We start from the raw sequence: 20,092 nt of genomic DNA, 5'->3' as shown, positions 1-20,092 counted from the left end.
AAAAAACAGAATAGGAAATATATTCCATAGATTTTACAAATGTTTTCCAACGTGTTACTTGCAATCTTTTCTATTGTTACGAGAAAACGTATGAAATATAATTTTAAAAATGTTTCGAATATTTTAAAAATAAATTCGTTCGTAATATGAGAAATATTTTCCAGAAATATTTTTAAAACACCTATTAATTTTGTATGGAAATGTTTTTGTTACCTTCTACTGTAAATTAACCCTAGGAAGTCCAAGAATTTTTTTTGTCTCAAGTAGGTCCAAGGGGGGGGGGCTCCTCGAACCCACCGTATAACATACTATAACTCACATAATGCCATCTAACAAGAAATGAATATAGAATAAGCATTCAGAACTTACTCGTGGCTGATATGTTGTTTCCCAACATAAAAACACAATCCTTGTTAAATACAAACGAAAAAATCTAAGTTTAGGAAATATACTTGTAGAAAATATGTCACATGGAAGTCCAAGGAGGGGGTTCGATGAGCCCACTACTTAAAAATAATTTTTAATTTACAAGTTACTAAATAATACCGCACATTAATGATGTGGATTTATCAAAGAAGTAATAATACACAATAAATAAAATTCTCAATATTTTCATCAAGATTTACGACGAGGTTTTTTCAAGAAATACAAACGAGCTTGGACTTTCTAGGGTTAAATAAAATATTTTCATACAATATTTTAGAATTATTTTCAGAAAATTTTATCTAATGTTTAATTAAAAAAGTTTAAACAGATATTAAAAATGAATATAGTTTGATGTTTATGAAATATAGTTTGTGCTTTTAGCTAATAGTATTTTATTATATATCAAAGAAATACTTTTACATTATTCTCATAATATATGCTTCTGTTACAATAAAAGTACATATTCCTTGTTATACCGTACCTAAAATGAATTTTATCGGAAATGTTTCTGAAACATTTTTCTAATTTAAATATGTTGGAAAATATATATATATATATATATATATATATATATATATATATATATATATATATATATATATATATATATATATACATATATATATGTAGAGAGAGAGAGAGAGAGAGAGGAAAGTTACCAATACCAGCCCCCTATCCCTAATCCGGCACCCCAGTCTCTAGCGTCTCTATGAAGCATAAACAGCGAAATGTTGTGCTGGGCACATTACTTACTCCGATTAAGAAAAGGCGCTGATATTAGAAAGTAATCCTACAAAGTTTGAGGGCTGAGAATCAGTAGGCATTGTGATTTAAGTGACTTGCAAGTTTTGGTAGTGCCACAAAAATCTGAAGTTTCACGATAAAGGAGTATGGGTAGGCAAAATTTTCATTATAGTAGCTAATTAAGGAACTACAATGTAAGTAAATACGTGTTTAGTAATACATTATAAGCTTTAATTGCGAAACTATTACGTTTGTTTCCGGTACAGTTTAAAGTGGTATAACAACTACATGAGCTCCCAGCGGAAATCGAACCATGGTCTCCCGTGCTCAAGGCGTATATGCTAACCATACAAACGCGAAGAAATTCACAAAAGCTCACACACACACACACACACACACACACACACACACACACACATATATATATATATATATATATATATATATATATATACAGGGTGTCTCAAAAGTCCCTTACCACAACTATTGAAATCCGAATGGATGTACTTTCAGCAAATTTGATATGGTAGGTGAACTTGAGGGTTAGGGGGACACTTTCTGGCGTAGGGTACGCGGACGGCCGCCATCTTGAATTTAACTTTTTTGTTACAAACGCTACGTGGGTCATGTGATACATGACCATAGGCTAGAATTTCACCAGAAAACCGAATCTGAAGTCAAAATGCATTTATCTTTATGCGGTAAACAGTTATCCACAATTGCAAGTGTGACTTTCGTATTACATAATGTGCTCAACATGTTGTCCGTGCTGGGCAATGCACGTGTTCAGACGCTTCTCCCAATTACTATGGACACGTATTAAGTTTTCTGAGGATATTTGTTCACAGGCAGCCATGATACGTTGTTCCAGATGGCGAACATCACGAACTTTCACAGCATACACCATAGCCTTCACAGGTCCCCACAGGTAGAAGTCAAGGGGGGTTAAGTCGGGTGATCGGGCAGGCCATTCCACTGGTCCATGTCGACCAATTCCCGTCCCAGGGAATTGTTCATTCAGGAACTGACGCACCTGGATGCCATAATGGGGAGGTGTACCATCTTGCTGGAAGAACCTGGGGAAGGTACCATCTTCGGACATCAAAGCCGGCATTATGTTTTCCTGCAACAACGCGAGGTGTCGGTCTGCATTTAACGTTCCTGGAATGAAAAACGGACCGACGATCTTTGTTCCCCATATGCCTGCCCATACCATAGTTTTCCCTGCACCGGTCATTTTCGAGGGATCTGTCCAAGCGGGGTTGTCACGGGACCAATAGCGCATGTTTTGCCTATTGACCTCACCATTTACGTAGAAATGGGCTTCATCCGAAAAAAGTATCTGCATAGCGAACTGCGGATTTACCCTCAATTGCTCAATAGCCCACTCGCAAAACTGAACGGGACGATCGGGATCGTCCTCCGACAAATGTTGCTGCAATTGCATTTTATATGGATGCCACTTATACCTTTGGAGCACTCTGTGCACTGAACTGTGACTCACGGCACACTGCATTGCTAAACGACGTGTGCTTCGCTGCGGCGACTTCGAGAAGGAGGCCAGCACGGCAGTAGCTGTTTCTTCGTCCGTGGCTGTCCTTGGCCGTCCACTACGGAGTCTATCCACAACTGTTCCCGTTTCTTCGAATTTGGTCAATAACCGTCTCACTGCAACATGCGATACAGGTGTTCGTTGTGGATGACGCGCATTGAAATCGGCAGCCACAGCGCGGGCACTTCTCGCGTCCCACATTTTGATGATCTGGATGCGTTCGTCCCTCGTTAAGGGCATGATTCACAACCTGCAAGACAAAAGAAACGCAGTCAAATTCACAACTTCAATTGTGGATAACTATTTACCACATAAAGATAAATGCATTTTGACTTCAGATTCGGTTTTCTGGTGAAATTCTAGCCTATGGTCATGTATCACATGACCCACGTAGCGTTTGTAATAAAAAAGTTAAATTCAAGATGGCAGCCGTCCGCGTAACCTACGCTAAAAAGGATCCCCCTAACCCTCAAATTCACCTACCAGATCAAATTCGCTGAAAGTACATCCATTTGGATTTTAATAGGGGTGGTAAGGGACTTTTGAGACACCCTGTATATATATATATATATCAGGGGCGTCATTTAGAGGGGGCAGGAGGGGGCAATTCTCCCCCAAGAGTTTGAGGAATACATACGCTTTAATCGATTGTCTACTAATGTACTAGTACAATACGAGAAAGTCTTATGTTGGTGGTGCTCTTGCCCCCCTCAAGCAAAATCTGAAATTACGCCCCTGTATATATATATATATATATATATATATATATATATATATATATATATATATATATATATATATATATATTGTTGAGTTGATATTGAGTTAACGTCCCTTTTAGCAGCGAGGCGTGGACCTACTGATTAACGCGGAATCCGAACTAAATGTGGATGTCTTTTAGGCCGCGCCTCTATTACTTCCGAATGCGATTGCGAATGCGAATTTCCCAGCACGTGTAAATAAATTGGAGAGGCCTCGACTAGTTCCGACCAGCAAATTGTGAAAAAAAAAACCGACGAAAAGATACGAATGATCCCAACCTGTTAGGATTGTTCGTCCGAATACGTGCGAAGGAGATTTGTTTGCAGAGGAATTGAGCGCTACGAGAGAAATAAAGTTTGTTTTGCGTGATAGCAGACGACGTTGCAAGGTGCGGAGATAAAATAAAAAAAAAAAAATAAAAATTAAGATAGAAGTAGATGTTCATGGTTTAATAAATTGTGCTTTTGATAAAGTTGCATTGTGGAACCAAGCTTATCCAGATTATCACAAACGACACGTCGTGAACAAATTATGGGCAGATGTAAGCAAGGAACTTGGCGTGGAAGGTATGTATATTTTTCTTTGTTTTGTCTTTAAAATATGAAGATTTAATTAATACATGAACTCCAACTTTTTATTCAATTTATTTTTCCTTTCTGTTCCTTAAATAATGATTTTAGGAATATATGTAATTATTGACAAATATGTTCGAAATAGCAAAAACGGGTTCCTTTTACTCATGGAGAAAAGTTACGTAGAAAGTAGATTGATTCTGTAATCTCTAATCTTATTTAGTTAATTTATTTAAAGTGAAAATAGTAGCGGTTACCACGAAAGCATAATAATAAAGGGAGCGACATTCAGTCTATTTTGCACACAAAGGAAATGCCATTCATCCTTTGAATGTGCAAAATATGTCATTTATCCGCATTCGTCTTCTTCGTGCTCTCAAGATTTTAAGGTACGAATTTTGAAGCAAAAATATTTCACATTGAAGCGTTGAAAGAGACATTGCAACTTGATTCGCATTCGCAATCGCATTCGGAAGCAATGAAGGCGCAGCCTTACACGTCATTCTATTACCTGTAGTATGCAGCGCCAGGGGAAAGTATATGAACCAGCGTTGCCAGATCTAGCATAATGATGCTAGATCTAGCATAATTTGCATTTCTTTAGATCTAGCATCTTGCTTTTAGCATCCTACCCAAATCTAGCATAATTTCAGCAAGTTTATCAAAAAGCCGTAAAACCTGAAGATGAGAAACAAGTTGGTCGTGGGAAGAAAAAAAAACGGCAGAAATGTATCCTCTTTCATCGATTCATATAGTCGGTAAACCATACAGGCAGTCTTATTTTCCGAAGTAAGTTAAAAATGGCTTTGTTTTTTTTTTTTTTTTTTTTGTGGCTTCACCCACGGTTTTCTAATTCTTTAACTGCGAGGCATGGTCGTAGCTATGGGGGCCATTATCCCCTGCCAACTTTTTGACAATTTCGCCATCTTTATTTCTGACTTCATGACCACCTTTATTCCTGAAATGAAAGGTCAGGGACCGACCAAAAATTTGCCCCCCCCCCCCAGCACACAATTCCCAACTCCGTTTATGCTGCTAGGTAATTTTCTTTCAAAATATGTAAACAAACACTTTGCATTCATTTATACGATATATACGCCATTGAGTCTGGGAACGACTGCACTAGTTTAGTTGAGTTAAGCTTTGGTGCTTGAAGTATTGAGTTCTATCCACGCATTCTTGAGCTCTGCGTATTTTAAGTTACGTTATCGTATCTCAACTTCGTTGTTTTTTCTTTTAAAACTCCTGAAATAGTAATTATGAGGATCTAGCATAATTTGACCGAATCTAGCATAATTTCGATCAGGTTTTGGAATAATTCCGAACTGTCAGTCTGGCAGCGCTGATTTGAACCAGCGAGATTTGAAAACAAATGAGTGTTAGATACTGGTGGATCATTCATTTCTGAAGATGAATACAAATAAATTGCTTGAAATATTCCTTCCATTGAAGAAAATAGTAACAAGTCAAAATGTTCAATAGAGATCACCTAACGAATTTAGCATTTGGAGCCTACTAAGACTACATTTAAGTCGGAGGCGAGAAAAACACTGTTAATAGTGATGAAGAAAGAAAGAAGCAAAGAAGCTAACATTTGAAACAAGTAAGTTTTTATTTATTTATATATTTATAACATTTGACAAATTTCTTCCATTTTCAGGTTAGGGTAGAGCTTTGTATTTCTCTTAACGGCATAAGTTTAGAGTTGCCCCTCAACCCCAAACTGGTTTGTGATTTATGCACAGGTTAATTTACAACGCCCGCTCCAGCAGATACTCTCACTCAGAAAGGAGAAATTACACATTAATAATTTTATGAAAAAGAATCAAAACTTACCTAACCTTAAGCTAAACTCTACCCTACTTATTTATATCTTACTCTACTTTACCATACCCTACTCTACTATATTTTTTCAAAGGGCCCTACTTATCGATGCGTAGTTGGGGCGTGTCTTACCCTTATGCACTGTAGTTTTTATGTTGTACGTCCATACTGTCCTTATACTGACCTCTCCTTATGTCAATCTGCACCGCTTTTTATAAAAGTCAGGAAAATTTACAGGAGAAATGAGGTAAGAAATGATAATTTGAAGTTTTTATTTGATGTTTAGGAATTTAAGTTCGGTATGAGAGTTATGTTTAATACGAGAAAAGATATGTGGAAGTTAGTACTATTTGCCGGATGCGGAGCATTCGCGGAAGGTTTCAGCAGCATAGTAGTTGTAAAATATGGCAAACAGGTGTAATGAATGCTCAAAAAGGCATATATTCCGAAGTTGGGCGTCCGCTTTCGTCAAGTTTTTTCACTGTTATCTCCTTTCCACACTTTCTGCAATTTGTTATTAGGTTCATTAATCTGTGCTCTTCACAAACTTTTAAAAGATTTTGCTCGTTATCAATGTATTCCTTCACAAATGTTAAAATTGCTAGTTCATTGCCCTTGTACATTCCCCATGTTGGTAACATAAATGCTAGTTTCTTTCCCATAATGCAACTGTTTGGTTACCTTGTGCCAAGTAGTTCCCTCCGCTCGCCATATAGTCCCATGTTTATAACCGCTTATATATAACAAATAAACATATTTTTCGAGACACTTATATATTATTAAGCACACAAACGATCAAATTATCCATATATTTCCTGTAAATTTTAAAACTTTCGCTGGAAACGGACGCCCAACTTTGGAATTTAACCCCTCAAAAATAATGAAGAAAACCTTTTAAATTTTTGTAAAGCCAACGGAGTACTAAAGTTAAGTGAAATGTAATAATTTTTTAATACTTTAAGCACTGTTTTTTGTATGTTGCAAAGTCCAAGGGCACCTACAGACTGGAGGGGCAACTCTAAACTTAAGCCCCAGTTTGTGCTAGGTAGCCACTGAAAAGCGCGAGTGCTATCTAACTGAGTCAGGGCAGAAGTGCAGCACGAAAGCCCGAGTGATAAGGGTGCGCCCGTAGGGAGCAGGCGCGTCATCGACGGGGGTTACGCGCATAAACGATGATAGTGGAATAGCACACTAACAACTATTTATTCCGAAGTTGGTCGTCGCCTACTTTTTGGCTAAAAGTGTAATAATTGGTTTCTTTCTTTACCAAAGCTTTACATTTAATTCACATAATAATGCCGAGTGAGCGTTAGCGAGTGGAGACGGGTTAGTGCAACGCAGGGCACGTTGTTTTCTGTTTTTATTACTGCTAAATGGAAATGAAATGAAATCTTTGAGTTTTACGTCCCACGGTTATGCCGGTTAGGCTAAAGGAGACGGTGATAATGAGAGATGAGTGAAATGGTGGAATGAAGAAAGTGGGAGGAAACGGGAGAACCCCGAGAAAACCCACGAGCACGGTGTTTGTCCACCACAAAGTTCACTTGGCGGAGGCAGGGTTCGAACCCGGGACCCCAAGCACCAGAGGTTATTGCTAAATGGGAAAACGAGCCTGTGTTCTAGAAGATTGCTGCCTTCTTGGTTATGTCACTAACCGTTACAGTAGACAATATAACTTTCTCCACGTTTCTTTATATTAGTATATATCAGGGTTGGCAAAAATCATGTTTTTGTTGAAAAAAAAACAAAAAAACTTTTTTTTGTTTAACCAGGTTTGTTTGATTTAAATAATTTGCTCTATATATTCATATCATATATGGACAGAAATAAGTTTGTTTCATCTTGATGTTATTATGCAACAACCGGGTTATGCTGGAAGGGGTCACATAAGCTTAATGCGGAATAAAAACCGCTTCTCGAGTTACATCCGAGAGAAATTGTCCTCCATTTGAACTCGGAACCAGGACTAATTAGCCACAAATGCGATACGTCTGCCGACTCACTCACGAAGGAATCCTCATAAAAATACGTTGAACTGATCTTTACATGCTTCTTGATATAATTGTCAAGAGTAAATTCAGAAGAGCAAAAAGATAAACAGCTCCACAAGTGAAATTATTATACAGAATTACATATGGACAATTTCAAAGTACTACAGAGTACAGAAGAACTAATTTAGTCCAAGTTAGTTAACAACGACTTTTGTTGATACAAATTAAAGAAATACAGCGACTTAATTTGTATATCAGTAAGAAAAGTGAATAAAGATACGAATTATTTGAGTCCACTTTGGCTCAGACTCATTTATACATAAATAGATACCAGAAATACTTCTCATTTCACTAACTGCCTCTCGTGGGGTCTGTATGACCCCCCCACACACACACACAAAGTACGGCATTTCGAAGTATTTTATCAATAGTAAACATTGAAACGAAACAATATTTAGTATTTTTCTTTGATTGCAATTACATAACAATAATAACTACAAAAAAATTACAAACATTTATGAGCTTAAAAAAAAAGTTGCTTTGGTAGTATAATCTTTTTGAGTAATGCATGGGGAATTTAGGTCTGAATATAACACGAATAATGGGAGTAAAACGTGATAACCCACAAATGTCTGTTCATCAAGATTTTACAAACACTTACACTTTTACGAACATTTTTTCGTTTTCTGGTAAAAACCAGTTGGTTTTTTTTTGAAAAAACCAGCTGGTTTAAACCAGCCAACCCTGGTATATATATAGGATGTAAGAAAATTTAAAGCATCAAACCTACAGAGGTGATTTGTCACATCAGAGCAAAGAAATAGTTCATATGGACCTGTGGTCAAAAGTCCATACTTCCGAAGCTATAGACTGTCGAAGACATAAGAAAATAAACTTTAAAAATCTATAGCTCAGTGTGGGACCGTGCGCAGTCAAGGAAAACATCACTTAAGAACTAGTATGTGCCCTATTCAAATACCCATGTTTCAGAATACTGCGGTGCTTGCGTATCAATGGACAGTTTATGAGCACTTCAACTTTTCTGAGTATTCCTCAACTGGCTCTATAAAAATTAATGTGTAAGTGCCACAAGATTCTGAAATATGGATATTTGGATAGGGCACGTAGTAGCTCTTAAGTAATGTGTTGACTCGACTGGGATCGGTCTCACAGTAGTGGAACTCTGGAACTCTAAATTTCCTTTTCCCACGTTTTCGGCAGCCTGTAAGTATAGACGTTTGACCACGGGTCCATATGAACTTTTTTTTTTCTTTTCGTGTGCAGAGTAAGAATTAAATGATAACTTAGCTGCTGGTAGTCGAATTTCGGTTAAAACTACGCTAGAAGTCGTGTAGCCGAATAGTAACCGAGCAGTACTCAGTGAAACTACACTTTGCCTTTTCCTGGATTACTATAGTACGGAAGGTATAACGTCGTTGCTTTCCCATGAAAAGTTGTAGTGACGTTTATGGGGAGTTGCCAGCTTGGTTACTCGTGGCTCGCTGAGCGCAGTGAATGGTGGCTGGTGATTTGCTATCCTCTTACCACACCCCCAGTGACGAGCAGGTCCAAGTGCGGGAAGCCAACGACGCTATACCTTCTGACCTTTAGTTACCAAGAAAATTGTCAAAAGGTGTTAACCAACTTACTTGATTACATTAAGCAAAAGGAATAACAGCTGTACAGTTTTGCGGTAAAAATAGCCGTCTCGTCTTTGTAATTGCTCATTGCACTTAATTATTGCCGGTACTTGGGCTGTTATAGACAATTAGTTATTTGAACCCCTCTTCCTTGGTTGAAGGACTCAGTTATTCAGGATAAATTAACACGTCTCAATTGATCTTTCTTTTCGAGTATCGAAATTCTTATATAATATTAAATTAGCTGCAGTATGGGATATTTCGAAGTAAAGTTTTCTGGTCACAGTATGAAACATCCTCAGATATGCTAGTTGTCATTGTCGTGTATGCGATGCACTAACCAATTAAAGTAGTGTCTACTAATTACGGCTCTCGATTAATTTAATCGTGTGGTTGGCGTAATCATAAATATATTCATCTTTATTAAAAATTAGTTGCTATATAGATGTATATGTAGTATATAAGCGAATTTTAAAGGGAAATGTAGACATAGTAACTCCCACGGGACTTTTTTACAGGGGGGAGTGGGCAAAAGGACCGACATACAAGCAAAGTCACGGATACAAATACCTAGAACCACATAATATTTAATGTAAAATACAATTATTACAACTCACTGCTAACTTTACTAACTGTTGTGTGTGAATAAAAAATTTAGCATATTTTAATACTAATTAGGAAAATCCATTGTTAAAGCAAGTGCTCCCTGCAGCGGGCGGCTATGGTTACAGAATACAGTTTTAGTGTTATTGATACTTCGTAAGTGAAATCCTCATTTAGTTGGGTGAGGAATCTAGAATACGATAGTGCTATGATAAAGAAAAGAGTAAGTTTTTATATTTTAGGTATGTTTTGTATTTGTAACCTGTTCTTCTTTCCGAAAGTATATTCTCCTTTAGAACAACTTAACTCTGTGCATCAGAAGTGCAGAAGTACAACTCTTATGTAAATCAGGCGCAAATATATATGTATTGAAAATTGAAAGTAAAGATTACCATAAAAAAAAAAAGCAATGATAGAACGACAGTGCGAAAAATACGAACTAACCAGTGCTAGATAGCCACTGAAAAGCACGAATATTATTAACAGAGTGAGCACAAGGGCGTAGCAGGATGAGCTTAGTGTGCTTCCGTATGGAGCGGGCATGTCAGCGACGGTGGATATGCACGTAACCGAAGGTAGTGTAAAAATTTTATATCCCATACAACTATGCCTTACATCTAATATGGCTTTACTTCACTCCTGTGGTTCTGCATCATCACTTTACATAATGCTTTGAGTTCATAATAGCTTCCTTACGGAGTACTATGCATTACGTATTACGTATTTCTACCTATGATAAATATTATAATAGATATAAGGCTCCGATATATTACATGTAGATTGCTATTGCAAAATGAATCAACATATAAATAACATAAATAATGGTTTGCGCCTTTCATTTCAACTCAGCAAAAAAAAAAAAAGAAAAAAGAAAAAAATAGCATCACCATCTCAGATATTATTGGAACTTTTTTTATAGCAACTAGACATGTTTTTTAAATGACCCGTATTTTTTGTTGTCGGAAAAGATTTTCCCGCCAAGTAATGGGCCATCAAAACGGGAAGTACAATTTACGAATTTTAGAGGACGTGGAAAATGGTAAACTTCGTAGCCTCACCATTCAGCTATGGAGACAGATAGTTATAATTCTTGTTGTGGTATGTACACTCATGACAATAATTATTGTCGCATGTCTATAAATATGTTGTTGTAGGAATATAATTTGATAACGAATTTGTCCGATATTTCTTATAATGTAGTATGTGTATAATCGGGAAGGACGATGTATGTGGCAAATTTCATGTCAAAAGAGCAGTAAATAAGAACAATAAAACGAAAATAAAACTTTCTTGTCAATTTAGCAACATTTTGTTTTACTCATTCTAATTTTCGTGTTTGTAATTCTTTTCTTCTGAAATTTACTACGAGTATACATTTCCCGATTATACATGTAGTATCAGTATCTATAGTACCCTGCAAAATCATTATCAAATTATATTCTTACAAGAAGACAGTTATAGATATGCGACAATCATTTTGGACATGAGTGTACATACAGATATAAATAAAATATATTTTATTATAGTTTGGTTTGCGCATGCGTATCTTTTGGTACATAAATTAACAAATGAACGTAAGTTTATCTGAAAAGTCGAAGGTTATGCTTTCTTTCGAGCACTTCCGGTTCGAATTTTAAAATTCTATTTTACGGTTGGTAAGACCTAGTTACCCGCTTCGAAAGAAAATGTATTGCTTGTGTGTGCAACCGTTTTGTCGCAAAAAATTCGAGAAACCGTCAAGTTTTCAAAAATCACCTTTCTCGAAATCACCATAATTTAAAATCCTGAAATGTTGTCAAATTGTTCAACTTTACATGAATAATAAACACACCAAATAGCATTGTCGACCAATGCTTCACGAATGAACTACAGCCTCTTGAAGTTAGCGAGGTTTCATTAACTTCAATATCACCGTTGGCAACACTGAAAACAATGAAAGTGCAACAATTTGATGATGTTTGTGGTTCACATTCATTAAATAAAGGATAAAAGTTTTTCCTGGCTCCTTTTTATTATTTTGATCAAAAAGGCTCTCTGAAATAATAAAATGAGCCTCCCCCTACTCCGTTTTCTTAAACCGATGTAACCTGAGGTGAAAATTACGATTACGAAACAAATTTTAAACTTACTTAAAATGGTTTTCGGAAACAAAGTTTCACTGATTTTTTCCACTCTGAAGTAATTATTTGCTTGCTTAGTGTCTTCTTCGCTAATAGCATGTCACCATGGCAGATGCTCCAATAGGTGTTGGTGCACTCACAACTCGTAGCACGTTGTCGATAGTCACAAAACACTTATATTCTCTTCTCTTATTCTCTTCTGGAAACGTGTACCCTGTTGAAGGTCCGGAGCTCCTCCGTGGCTAAGCGGTTAGCGTACGCGCCTTTGGCGTGGGAGACCCGGGTTCGATTCCCGGCGGGAGCTCATGTGGTTCGGATTCCACGTTAATCTGTAGGTCCACGTCTCATATAGCCTCGCTGCTGAAAGGGACGCTAAACTAAAATCAACTCAACCCTGTTGAAGGTCCATGTGGAAACAAAGAAAAAAATAAAATGAAATCTTGGGCGTTTTACGTCCCACGTTTATGCTGGTTAGGCTAAAGGAGACAATGATTATGAGAAATGGTGGAATGAAGAAAGTGGGAGGAAACGGGAGAACTCCGAAAAACCCACCAGCACGGTGTTTGTCCACCACAAAGTCCACACGGCGCGAGCTGGAATCGAACCAAGGACCCTAAGCACCGGAGGTGAACGCTCTACCACTGAGCTACCGCGCCTCCTGGAAACACAAAGAACACTGCAATTTCATGTAATTTATGATTTATTGATAATATTTCTGCTATCCATCACTGGTTATCATATATGCATGTAACAAAAGTTCATTTTTGCAGATTTCTTAAATCTACACTTTGAATTGCAGAAGCTCGATTTTGGGGAAAGCATGAAGTTAGTCCATGATGACCCGTTACTGCCATAAAAGCCAAATATGACTTCGGTAAATACCAGTTACCGGTCGCACATTTTCCCACTTTTTTTTTTTTAATTGTCGAATTCGGTTTTTGGCAACAAGACGAGAGTAATACCCGGAGTTGGTACTTGCACTATACTCACGAATTTTTCTGCAGGTTTAATACTGTGAATCTGTTTTTCGTTTTCCCGGGTTGCCACATTCTTATCCCCCCTCTCCCCAATACGTCGCAGAGACCCTTACCACGGCCGATTTCACTGAAAAGCCACTGCTTTATCGGACCTGTCTGCATCTTGGACATCTGAAAGCAATTTTTAAAGTGGAGTGCAGCACCATCAGAAATCACTGAAACGGTTTATCAAATTGTAGACACTTATTTTTCACGTGTTCGAACATTTTTCTATAACATATATTATCGCTTTTCTTCCAGTATTTTTAGAATCTTATTCATGGCTATGAGTACGAGCCGAATTGTGTGTTTTGTCATCATTTATTACGGCAAAACTGTCAGTTGTTTCATAATAATATATCACTCCCGTAAAGAAGGACATTTGCTCGTTTTTCCAGTGATCATTCTGAACTTGCCTTTGCAGAATAACAGTCCAATTTAAGCGAAGTTCACATGCAGTAAAATAGAATTTGTATCTTGAAATTTTACACGATGCTTTGCGGTAACATTTTTTTACACTTTCATTGTTTTCATTGTTGCCAACTGTGACTTCTAAGTTAAAGAAAGTTCGCTAACTTAAAAAGGCTGTAGTTCATTCATGAAGCATTGGTCGAGAATGCTATTTGGTGTTTATTATTCATGTACAGTTGAACCATCTGACAAAATTTAAGAATTTTAAATTATGATGTTTTCGAGAAAATGACGATTTTTGAAAATTTGACGATTTCTCGAATTTTTTGCGATAAAACGGTTGCACACAGAAGCGATATTTTTTTTGGGGGGGGGGAAGCGGGTAACTAGGTCTTACCAACCTTGAAAACGGAATTTAAAATTCGAACCGGAAGAAAGCATAAACTTCGACTTTTCACATAAACTTACGTTCATTTGTTAATTTATGTACAAAAAGATACGCATACGCAAATCAAACTATAATAAAATATAGTTTATTTATATCCCTATGTGCATACTGCAACAAGAATTATAACTCTACATGTCTCCATAGCTGAATTGTGAGGCTCCAAATTTGACCATTTTCCACGTCTTCTACAATTCATGAATTGTACTCCCCGTCCTTGATGGCCCATTACTTGGTGGAAATTTTTTTTCCGAAAAAAAAATACGGGTCGCTTAAAACACGTCTAGTTTCTATTAAAAAAAGTTTGAACAATATCTGAGATGGTGATGGTACAATTTTATTTTTATTTATTTTTTTATTTTTGCCTCAATTGAAATGGAAAGCACCAGATATCTAATTTAAGTTAAAAACAATGTACGTTTCTCATTAATTTTTAGTTACTATAAAGATGTGACTTAAAATTTGTAAAATACTGTACATATTTTAATTTTTTGCATTTTCTTTTTCTATAATAGATTATTAAAACACATGGTACAAAACATAAGAAATGTTTATTAATTACTGACCTGTTCCGAGAGATCAGAAAAGATGAATACGAACTGGTTTTGGAATGAAAATGGTGTTCTTTATGCTATGTATTGGGTAGTTCAGGAAGTAAGTATTTATTGAATGTTTTATTATTATTATTCGATATGCCCATTATACCATATAGTTGAGACTCTATAGTTCTATAAATAGAAAGAATGTGTCAAATAAAATTTACTGTAGGTAGCCAATGACACCCCAAAATAAACAAACTTCTGTTCTTTATAATATATCGAACGTAAAGAAACGACATTGGTTGATTTGGCGCTTTATTGATGCATTTCGAATAAAAAAAAGAGAAGCAGGACACGAGGCAATGCTTCGAGAAGACGATTCGCCCAAGAAAAGAAGAAAATTCCCGACGAGAGCTCACGTCGTGGTTCGGATTCCACGTTAATCAGTAGGTTCACGTTTTGTATGGCCTCGCTGTTCACGGGACGTTAAACTCAAATTCACCTGAACTGAAAGAAGAAAATAGATTCAAGCTGATGAAAGAATTCGCCGTACAGAATTTTGAAACTGTTGACATTGCAGAATAATGCTGGATTTGGCCCATAATTCCGTCATGGAATGTTAATGTCATGGTAATTGTAACATAAGATAGAGTAAATTATTCAATAGGTATATTAGATTTCACTGTTGTTTCCTTTCCAATTATCTGTGTTGCAAATACGTAGTAATAAGCAGTAATGCAGTGTTATGAATTGCTATGAAGTTATGAATATTCTTTACGTTAGAGATATTGTAAAGATAGCTTCACAGAAGTTTACTTTGGGGTGCTGTAGGATGCCTACAGCAAATTTTATTTTAGCCCAATATAGATTCATGCTGAGAAAAATTTCTGCAGGTCATTGTCTCCGATTTTCCTGAAATTAGGGTATATCATTCTAAAAACAAAATGGGGGGCGCGGTGGCTCAGTGGTAGAGCGTTCACCTCTGGTGCTTGGGGTCCCGGGTTCGATCCCAGCCCCCGCCAAGTGAACTTTGTGGTGGACAAACACCGTGCTCGTGGGTTTTCTCGGGGTACTCCCGTTTCCTCCCACTTTCTTCATTCCACCATTTCCCTCATCTCTCATTATCACCGTCTCCTTTAGCCTAACCGGCATAACCGTGGGACGTAAAACTCAAAGATTTCATTTCATTTCATTTCTAAAAACAAAATAATTAGACCCCCCTTTTTTTTTGCATTATACAAAAAAAATATTAGAACTAAATTAAGCATTTGTTGCAACTGAGACTTTCAGTGACTGCCATGGCGTTTTAAAGAAAATGTGGATCAAATTTAACCTTTCCGAACTTCTTAATTTTAGGTTGTGCAGTTATTTTTTGAGTTTTAGTGATATTAATGCCTATTTTTAAGGCTTTTAGTACGTAATCATCCGGTTTCTATTTTTGAAGTACAATATAACCCATTTAAGTAGATTAACCTATTTAGATATACGGCTTTGCGTCCAAACGTCTCGCTCCCAAACGTCCTGCTCCGGTATCACAGGGTGGTATAGGAGCAGAGGGCTGGTGTTATTTATCACTAGCCTTTAAGATATATATATATATATATATATATATATATATATATATATATATATATATATATATATATATATAAGTGAGCATAGTGAGAAGGACCACATATACTTCTACCTTATTAATTTATACAGTATGGCGCTAAATTCTGTGTACGAAAGCAGAGGGGTGATTCCTGAGAGTAAAAAAAAAAACAAAAAAAATCCAATAAACATAGGGCGAAAACCCCATCGTTTATGTGTTATAGGCTGCTGAAATCATGAAAAAATGAACTTTAAAGGTTCATAGCTCCAAAACTTTGGGACCTACCTTGGTCCGGTCAAGACTTCACTTAGAGCCTAGTATGTTCCCTATCCAAAAATGCGTGTTTCAGAATCCTGAGGTGCTTCCACAACAATGTTTATAGAGGGAGTTTGACTACGGGCCTATGATATAAAGTATTCTCCAACTACCTCCATAAAAATTGTTGCGTGAGTACCTTAGGATTCTAAAACATGTATTTTTGAATAGAGCACATATTAGTTCCTAAGTGAAGTCTTGACCCGACTTTGGTAGGTCCCATAGTTTTGGAGCTATGGACCTTTACAATTGATTTTTTCATGTTTTCGGCAGCCTATAACACGTGAACGATGGGCTTTTCGCCGTAAGTTTATTGGAACTTTTTTGTTTGTTTTACTCTCAGGAAACATTCCTCTGCTTTTGTACGACGAATTTAGCGCCATACTGTAGGTATCGTTAAAAAAAATGTAAATATTAAGCTAGGCTTAATCTGCACTTTTGTAAAAAAGTTTTTATCTCTATTACTTTATGGCAGGCATGCATATAGCGGAGTTGGGATTTGGGCGCCAGAGTCCAGCGGGCAAGCTCTGTGTCGGTTTTCTACATTATTTATTTGCAAATACTGAACAAAAATTCAGAATAAATTAAATCTTTTAAAAGTTTTTTTCTTTTTAACTCTTTTTAAAGCGAGCTTATCTTCTTTATCTTTTAAGTCGAAGCAGGAAATATAAACCACCGAACGATTTCTGTGTATGAACTGTCAAACTCGTAACCCAGCTGAGTTACTTTCCTTCCTTCGCTCAGTAATACTCATGCATCTACAATTTCCATTTTCATCCTAAATTAAGTTTATTGTGTTCTGTAATATCATTATTTTAAGTTTGGATCATAGTTTCAATTCTATATCTACACTATACCTTTTTCAGCGTACCAAATTTGAGTGATATTTATTAAGATATTTAGTATATAACTTCCAAAAGTATAGGAAACAATGTTTTAGTATTTTGGATAGCCTGAGGTAAGATAAAAAAAACGCATAAAACGCTTCGTTTGACTTAACCTTGATTCTGAGATATCTTTCGTTTTTAAATTTTGCCACACATGCTACAAATAGTAATTTTACAATTGCTTTATTTTAGGAGTCCAATGTGTTTGGAGGCTATCAACCGAGATGATTTCAAGGTACGCCGCACACAGGTACTACATAGACGGTACCAAATTTGACCGTAAGTAAGGATGAATCCCAGAAAAAGGAAGAAAGTGTTGTGACTCACCTAGCATTTCAAAGTGTCTTCCTATGTGATGAACTATCATCAGCCTCCCATCATTAGCGCGCGGCTTGCTCAATTTGCAGATTCGACGAAAAACGTTGTATATATAGAGAGTTTGGCATAGAGACATTTAGTATAGGAAGCCCAAAATTCATAGCGTCAACATAACACCAATTTAAAAATATAGACTGAAGATCTAATTAATTCTTATTGACTGTGATTTTTTTTTTTATTGGCGTAGCTCGTTTCGTGTGATGTGTATGGTACTCATTTAAGCTAATTTGCGTGCATATTATGCTGTTTTAATTTATGGCAGTTAAATCACACTTCAGATTCTAAAGTAATATATAATATACCTACTTCGTATCGTTAAATATATTCTTGGATGAAGGTGACAGAGAACTTTTCAAGAAATAGTTTAACTTATTTTGTGTGTGTTGAGGGGAGGGGGGACGTAAGTAAACGCATGATTCTGCTGCTTGGTTTTCGGTGATTGGTACAGTCATCTTCTGAACTACAATACTAGGGTGTGGGAAAGAGCTTGTAAGATGCAACTCTGTTCAAACTTTTCTTACAAAGTGTTTTTTTTTAATGTTAAATAAAACTTGTTAAAATTGATACACTGATGAGGTGTATATACATTTCAAACTATTATAATGTACGGTATGTAATTAGTAGACTTAAATTAATATAGACTTTTTGTTTATATATTCACAGTAAATATATTGTGTACTACAAATGTATACTTAATGTAAAATTTAATAAATTATTACTGTAATTATTCTCAATAAATGTACAGGATTTTATTTTATGTATTGTCTTTTGAAGGTTCATTCCTTTATTTGGCTTTCGGTTTGTTATGTAATCATAAGGAATGTAGGATGGTGGAATTTAGATCATTTTAAGGATAATTTCTCTATTATATACTATAACTCAAAGAAATAATCGATTGTATATCGCATTAAATATTTACATGATATAAAATAAGTTATTTTCCCCATTTATCATGTATGAATCTTACCACCAGTGGGGTTCTGTAGTATAGACACTAGTTGCCCAAGTACTTCACAAGTTGCGGTATAGTCATTGCGGTCTGGTTGCTTGAGAACTGACTTCAGGAGTGGTAGAATGAATGACTATTCGGAAACAGTGAGTAGCCTAGTGGTTAATGCATCGATACGGTAAGTTGAAGTTACAGGTTCAAATCTTAGTCCAGTCTTGCATTTTCTTTCCTTTTGTAATTATGTACTTTAGCTTAGTAGACCTGATTTCTTTATACTCGAGTTATTCCATCATGACTTTCAACACAAGGACGACATGAACCACTCACATGTTGATAACTGGGATGTCTTCCTTGTGCTCTGTCATTTATTCTACGCACTACAATAGCTGTTTTAGTGTTGTGTAAAACATACAACGTAGAGCACAATTAAGACACCTCGACTGTGGACATCTGAGTGGTCCACGTCGTCCTTGTGTTAAGAGTCATGGTGCAATAAAATGATTTCATGATGATATGATCACGTTTTATAGTGATTCTTTATAAGAAAAACTCATTATATACACGTATTTGTAAGTTTCGTATATTTTTAATACTTCTGTAACAAACTGTACTATAGCATTTTTTTTAGTTCCATTAAAAATACTTTTCACAAAATGCATGTGATTTGTTCCGATTGTTATTGTTCCTCCATATTTTTAAATGAATATTGACATAGATATAGAATGTGTGTCCGAGATAATTTAGTTTTCTCCACTTGTACTGCACAATGCCCCCTGTGGTGTCGCCTTGTAATATTAAGGGATCCCGGGTACATGACAAAATATTTAGAAAATATTTTCTGTACATGATAGAAAATATTCAGAGAATATAAGGTAGACAAATCAAAAACATTTTCAAATTATTTTTCTTGGTGTTCTGTAGCAGTAGCAAATGTTAAGAAAATATTAAACTAGTTTCAGACAAATTTGTGCTAACAAAGAAAATATTTACGATTTATTTTTCAAATAGCAATTGATATGTTTTTGATTTGTTATTGTATGTAGTTTCAGAACGTACTTAAAGTATTTTCTAACATTTTCTGGTTTTCGCAGAGAAATATTTTAAATTCTTTCTGAATATTTTTCCGTCATTACCACCATAACACCTACAGTTTGAAATACATTTCTTTCTTCAACCCATAAGTTAGAATACTAGAATTTATTTCAACAAATTTATGTGATGATAGAAGTTTCCGTGTGTTCTAAACCGGTTCCAACATACACAGACTTCTACCACCCCATCAATTTGTAAAAATGAAATCCAGATATTTTAACTTACAAGAGTT

The 20,092-nt window shown here is 36.0% G+C and overlaps 1 long non-coding RNA gene across 1 annotated transcript; it reads left to right on the top strand.

Annotated features, from left to right (window-relative positions):
- Nucleotides 1–5,243: 5,243 nt before the first annotated feature.
- LOC145670764 (uncharacterized) lies at nucleotides 5,244–19,316 on the top strand. Its single transcript, XR_014128417.1, has 3 exons — nucleotides 5,244–5,659; nucleotides 14,622–14,760; nucleotides 17,634–19,316. It is a non-coding gene; the product is annotated as an uncharacterized LOC145670764 (long non-coding RNA).
- Nucleotides 19,317–20,092: the final 776 nt, after the last annotated feature.

The sequence above is a fragment of the Thermobia domestica genome, chromosome 14 (genome assembly GCF_964235325.1).
Source record: "Thermobia domestica chromosome 14, izTheDome1.hap1.1, whole genome shotgun sequence".
Lineage (NCBI taxonomy): Eukaryota > Metazoa > Arthropoda > Insecta > Zygentoma > Lepismatidae > Thermobia > Thermobia domestica.
The sequence above is the reverse complement of the archived record's forward strand: the minus strand, read 5'-3'. Positions and strand labels throughout refer to the sequence as shown.